The following is a 6,765-nucleotide window of genomic DNA, read 5'->3' as shown; positions in this document are numbered from 1 at the left end:
AAGCACACGCACCCTATAGCAAAAACCTCTCCAAAAAAAAAAGAAACAAAATAATAGGATTTGAGCTGATCATACTACACAAATGCTCATAGCAGTCTTTTTTCTTTAGTTTTTCTTTTTTTTCTATAGGATGCATCTTCTTGCCCAACAGAGACAGAGAGAGAAAGAGAGCAAGTGAGAAAGCATCTGCCACAGGGAGGATGGCCACACTATGATCCTTTCTCCTCCATTCTTCTCTCAGGATTTTTGGGCATGCGTGTGCACGTACTCAAAGTGTTTCTCAAGCCTCCAAGTCCAGGACTTGAACACACAGTTGGCTATGTGGGATCCAGTCACTTTAACCACCATGCCACTGGCTGGCCCGCATAGCAGTTTTTTATTTGCAATTGCAGTGATGTGTAAACAGTACAAATGTCCATTGACTGGTGAACGGACAAACTGTGGTCTAGCTCTGTGATGGAGCACTACTTACAAATAAAAGGGGCCAGACTATTGATAAACACAAAAATATAGATGAGCCACTGAATAATTATGCCGAGTTAACGGAGCAAACATAAAATAGAACATAGTGTGTGATTCCATTTATGTAAAATTCTAGGAAATGAAAACCAATCTGTAGTCACAGAAAAGCAGATCGGCCTTTGCTAGGGGAGGGTAGGAGGGGGCAGCTGATGGAAGGAAGACAAAGGAATGCTGGGAAATTTGGAGGGCAATGAGGACATTCACTCTTGATGTGTCCCGGTTTCATGGGTATACTCATATGTCAAAACTTACCAAACTGTACACTTTAAATACATACAGTTGGCTGTACATCCTTTATACCTGAATTACCACTGGGAAATATTTTAATTTAATTTGAGGCCTGAAGGATAAATAGCGGGAAGCTGTGGTGCCAGTGTCAGGGAAGGGGTGATGGGATGGTGGGGAGAGCTCTCCAGGCTGAGAGAACGGTGTGCACAGACCCTAAGTGGAGAGAGAATATGACGTGTTTCAGGAGTTCCGAAAAGGCCTGTGTGAATACAGTTGAGAGATCAAAGGGAGATATTGCAGGGGATGAGGTCAGAGAGTGGCAAGGGCTAGATCATGCGAGTGTCCCGTTCACCTATTGTTTTAGCATATGTTTCTGGAGTGCTTACTATGTGCTAGGAGCTGTTCTAGATGTCTGGGATGGTATTCGCTTGCTAGGGCTGTCAATAGTAAGATATGACAGACTACTGAGTGGCTTAAATGGCAGAAATGTATGTTCTCACTGTTCTGTAGAGTAAAAGTCCAAGATCAAGGTGTCAACAGGGCTGGTCTCTGAGACTTCTCTCGTTGGTTTGCAGATGGCCACCTTCTTCCTGTTTCTTTGCATGGCCTTCCCTCTGTGTGTGTCTTTGTCCAGTCTCCTTATCCTTCACTGGACTCCCACATGGCCAACCATGGTTTGAGTCACACTAGAGTAGGACCCATCCATATGACCTAATTACCTTAATTAGCTCTTTGAAGATCCTATCTCAAAACATTCTGAGGTATTGGGGGTTAACACTTCAACATACCAATTTTAAAACTTTTCTTCTTGGGAACCAGCAGTTAGCGTAATGGCTATGTCGCTGGAGTCCCACGTAGTTGACCGCGGTTCGCGTCCCGGACCCGGTGGCTTAAAACTCATGCTGGGCGCATGTGCGTGCGTGCTCAAGATCCCGAGAGGAGAGCGGACGAGAAGGGATTGCAGCATGACCATCCCCCCAGGGGGTAATTTCTCACTTTCTATCTCTATGTCTCTCTCTGTCTGGCGAGCACATGCACCCTGTAGCGAAAACCTCTCCAAAAACAACAACAACAACAACAAACTTTTCTTCTTGGGACCAGTAGTTGGCATAATGGCTATTGCTGGACTCCCTGGACTCCCATGTAGTCGACCATGGTTTGAGTCCTAGACCTGGTGGGTTAAACTCATCCCAGACGCCTGTGCCCAAAATTCCAAGAGGAGAAAGGAGGAGAAGGGATTGCGGCATGGCCACCCACCCCCCGGGGGGGGGAGTGATTTCTCGCTTTCTGTCTCTCTGTCTCTCTCTGTCTTTCTGGCAAGCATACGAGCCCTATCGCAAAAACCTCTCCAAAACAAACAAACAAACAAAACCTTTTTTTCTTCTTTTTTTTTTAGAGAGATTTTTGCTGTAGGGTGTGTGTGATCACCAGAGAGAGAGAACAAGAGAGAAACTAAGAAATCACTCCCAGGGGAATGACCATATTGCAGTCCCTTCTCCTCTATTCTCCTCTCGGGATTTTGAGTACACACACATCCAGCGTGAGTTTAAAGCAACCGGGTTCAGGACTCAGACTGTGGTTGGTCATGTGGGAGTCCAGCAATGTAAATATTATGCCATCTGCTAGTCTCCAACCTACCAAGTTTGGCAGGAAATGGGAGTGAGTGGATACCATTCAGTCCAAAGTAGGGGATACAGCTGTGTACAAAGCAAAGATCTAAGGTCTCATGGAGCTTACAGTCGAGAGAGGGGAGTCAGACAATACACCATAGTCAGATTTATATAGATTGTTAGAAAGTGATACATGCAATGAAAAAAAGGAAAACTAGAGCAGGATAGGGGGACTGAAAATATAAGGTGTGTGATAGAAGATGGAGATGGAGAAGGAGGGTGAGAGGATGAGCTACAGGTTTTGTTCTTTATCCTGGGGCAATGCAAAGCTATTGGGGGGGGTAATTGGTTTGGAGAGTTTTTTGTTTGCTTTGTTTGTTTTTGCTATAGGGTGTGAGCGCTCACCAGAAAGACAGAGAGACAGAAAGCAAGAAATCACCCCCCCAGGGAGGGTGGCCATGACCAAATCCACTAGGGAGGGTGGCCATGACACAATCCCTTCTCCTCCATTCTCCTCTTGGGATCTTGGGCACACACGTACATGCACCCAACATGAGTTTTAAGCCACCATGTCTGGGACTTGAACCACAGCCGACTACATGGGGGTCCAGCAACATAGCCATTATGCTACCTGCTGGTCCCAGCTATTGAGGGGTTTTAAACAGAGGTGTGACATACTTGTTTTTGAAAAAGATCACTCAGATTGTTTATGTATAATATTGGGTTGTTGGAAAAGTTATGAAGTATTTTTCTATGCAAAAATGCGTCATGACTGGGACCAGAAGATGGCATAATTGTTACGTCACTGGACTCCCACATGGCCAACCATGGTTTGAGTCTGAGATCTGGTGGCTTGAAACTCACAGTGGGCGCGTGTCTGTGCATGCCCAAGAGTGTGAGAGGAGACTGGAGGAGAAGGGATTGCAGTGTGCCCATCCCCCTGAGGGGTAATTTCTCGCTTTCTGTCTCTCTCTCTCTCCAGCGAACACATGCACCCTATAGCAAAAATATCTCCCCCCAAAAAAGGAGGAAAAAAATGTGTCATGGCTTTTCCAACAACCTAATAGAATAAAGGGTGGCATAAGCAGATAGAAGATATAGCAATAGTCCAGATGAAAGATACTGCTTGCCTGAACTAGAATGGGAGTAGGGAGGTGGAATGTCATGGCTAAATTGAAGACATATTAAAGGAAATTGAATCAATAGGATCTGGTGACTGACTGAATCCAGAGAGGCTGAGGAAAAAGTCAAAATAAGGGTGATAGAGACATTCACTAGGATAAGGAATAGTAAGAGGGGAGCTGCTTTAGGAGAGATAGTGAGTTTGCTTTTGGATGTGTGCATGAAATACCTGTGTGGTGGGACCAGCAGTTGGTGCAATGGCTATGTCAGTAGACTCCCACATAGTCTACTGTGGTTCGAGTCCCGGACCCAGTGGCTTAAACTCACACTGGGCACGTGTACGTGCGTGCCTAAGATCACGAGAGGAAAATGGAAGAATTGTGGTGTGGCCATCCCCCCTAGGGGTTGATTTCTCGCTTTCTGTCTCTCTGTCTCTCTCTCTCTTTCTGGTGAAGGCACATACCCTGTAGCAAAAACCTCTCCAAAAAATAAAAAAAAGAAAGAAAGAAAAAGAAATACCTGTGTAGCACCCCAATGGAGACATCGAATGGTCTGAAGGTCACAGGAAATGCATGGGCTGGAGATATAGACCTGGGAACTAGCAACATATAGACAGTAGAAGCAATGGCAGTGGATGACGGCAATACTGCCTGGCAAGACTGCTTCTCTGGTCTGTTTGCTCTTGCACTTTCTATAATACAATGACAATGTCACGCCTTCTCCTCCCTCTTCAAACTTCTACCTCGGGACCAGCAGTTGGCATAGTGGCTATGTTGCTGCACTCCCATGTAGTTGACCACGGTTCGAGTCCCAGACCTGGTGGCTTAAACTCACCCCTGGCACATGTGCGTGCATGCCCAAGATCCCGAGAGGAGAATGGAGGAGAAGGGATTGCGGTGTGGCCATCCCCCCTGGGGGGTGATTTCTCGCTTTCTGTCTCTGTCTCTCTCTCTGTCTTTCTGGTGAGTGCACGCGACCTATAGCGAAAACCTCTAACAAAAAAGAAAACAAATAAACAAACAAACAAAACCAGCTTCTAAAAAAAACCTTCTACTACCTCTACACAGCAATACACAAACACACCACAGCCACTGCCCCCGTCATCATGACCTGAGCCCTAGACCATAAGCTCTTCTCCTGAATCTTGCCCATGATTCCCTGTCTTCTGTACCTTCAGCCATGCCCTCTTTACCTTATCCTTCCCATTATCATTTATGCATACTCAAGCCTCTCACATTGTTAAGACAATTGTCCTTGATTCCACTCTCTCCCCTCCAGTGGCTCATCCTTTTATTATTATTTTTATTATTATTATTATTATTGATTACATTCACTCACTGTATGTCATTACAGCAAATAAAGTGAATTTTCCCATCCAGAATACACTGAATATTGGCCCAATCAAAGATATGACCAAACATATTATCACCAACAGATAATTTTCCATTTTGTATTTCTTTTTTTTTTTTTGAGAGGTTTTTGCTATAGGGCACGTGCGCTTGCCAGACAGAAAGAGAGACAGAGAGACAGAAAGCGAGAAATCACCCCCCGGGGGGATGGCCATGCCACAATCCCTTCCCCTCCAATCTCCTCTCGGGATCTTGGGCACACACAGGCGCCCAGTGAGTTAAAGCCATCAGGTCCAGGACTTGAACCGTGGTTGACTACATGGGAGTCCAGCTACATAGCCATTACACCAATTGCTGGTCCCAAGAGTTGTCTATTCTTACTGCCCCCATTTTTTCACTTCCTGCTCTTCTTTCAATCTACCTTAATCTGTATACTCCCACCATTCCACTGAAGTCTTTTTTTTTATTTTTAAAAATTTTTTATTTTATTATTACTATCATCATAATCTTTATATTACATTGGGTTACATATAGGCATTCCACTGAAGTCTTTTGACAAGGTCATCAAGATCTTCATATGTCTAAATCTAATAGGAATTTTTTGATTCTTATCTTCCGTTCCAGTCTACTCTATTAGCAATAACAGGAAATAGTCCAAACAGGGTGATTTATAAAAACAGAGGTTTATTCAACTCCCACTTTAGAGCTTCAGGCCCTGATGGGTTCTTCTGGCTGCATTACAACATGGCAGCCAGCAGGAGAGTGTAGTCTGTGTTCCATCTATCCGTTTCTCTCTCTCTCTTTCATCCTTCCTTATTATAAACCCATCAGGTGTCCGTCATGGGGACCATGCCCTGATGACCTTAATCCTAATCTCTTCTCCCTTTCAACACCATAATTGGATCAAGTTTCGCCCTCTTGATCCCATTACAATGGTTCAACAAATGAATTTGGGGTGATATATTCAAACTATACTATCTTCCATGTTATTTCAAAAGCATTTGTAAGAGTTTACACAGTTGACACAAATGATGTTTGACACAGGGACTTAATACGGAAACCTGATACTACATTTGCAATGTGCTGATGTGCTGTGTTAATAAAACAAAATAATAAAATACTACTACTACTAATAAAAAGAGTTTACACAGTTGAGAACAACAGTTTTCCTCTTAAAGCAAAAAGCACTTCATTCACTTATGAAAAAAATAAAATCTGCCAAATACTTGAGTTTGGAGAAGTTTTATTTTTTATTTGTTTTTATTTATTTATTTATTTATTTTGCTATAGGACACGTGTGCTCGCGAGAAAGACAGAGAGAGACAGAGAGACAGAAAGCGAGAAATCATCCCCCCGCCCCCCGGGGAGATGGCCGTGCTGCAATCCCTTCTCCTTTATTATTCTCCTCTCAGGATCTAGGGCACGCACGCACACGCACCCAGCATGAGTTTAAGCCACTGGGTCCGTGACTTGAACCTTGGTTGACTACATGGGAGTCCAGGGACATAGCCATTGCACCAACTGCTGGTCCCCCAAATACTTGAGTTTGAATAGCCATAGTTTTGTCAGTTATTTTTCTCAAGTGAAAATGGAGTTCCATGAAAAATGTAGCTAGTTCAGTTTGTAACTCAACTGAGCAAGTTATTTTTTTTTTGAGATGATCATAATACTTTTGGATGCAAAGATGCATTATCCGTACTTCCTTTATAGTCACCCAGAATATTAATAAGACCTGTACTCAAGGATTGTAATTCAATACAATAAATACTTCTTGCTGCCTCACCAGATAAAATTGAGTTTTTCTTCTTTTCTTTAAGTGTGTGGCGATGAAAGTTACAATGACTGTTAGTACAGTCTGATGCCACTGCCTTGATTTGTGCCACGGTACCAGCAGTTTTATCCTCCATCTTGCACCATCACTGAAAATGCCCATG

The 6,765-nt window shown here is 43.7% G+C and overlaps 1 non-coding gene across 1 annotated transcript; it reads left to right on the top strand.

Moving 5' to 3' along the window:
- Positions 1–5,852: 5,852 nt before the first annotated feature.
- Positions 5,853–5,923, top strand: LOC114006687 (small nucleolar RNA SNORD82). The gene has a single exon (XR_003548387.1). It is a non-coding gene; the product is annotated as a small nucleolar RNA SNORD82 (small nucleolar RNA).
- Positions 5,924–6,765: the final 842 nt, after the last annotated feature.

This window comes from Tupaia chinensis, unplaced genomic scaffold (assembly GCF_000334495.1).
Source record: "Tupaia chinensis unplaced genomic scaffold, TupChi_1.0 Scaffold149560_1, whole genome shotgun sequence".
NCBI classification, from domain to species: domain Eukaryota; kingdom Metazoa; phylum Chordata; class Mammalia; order Scandentia; family Tupaiidae; genus Tupaia; species Tupaia belangeri.
The sequence above is the reverse complement of the archived record's forward strand: the minus strand, read 5'-3'. Positions and strand labels throughout refer to the sequence as shown.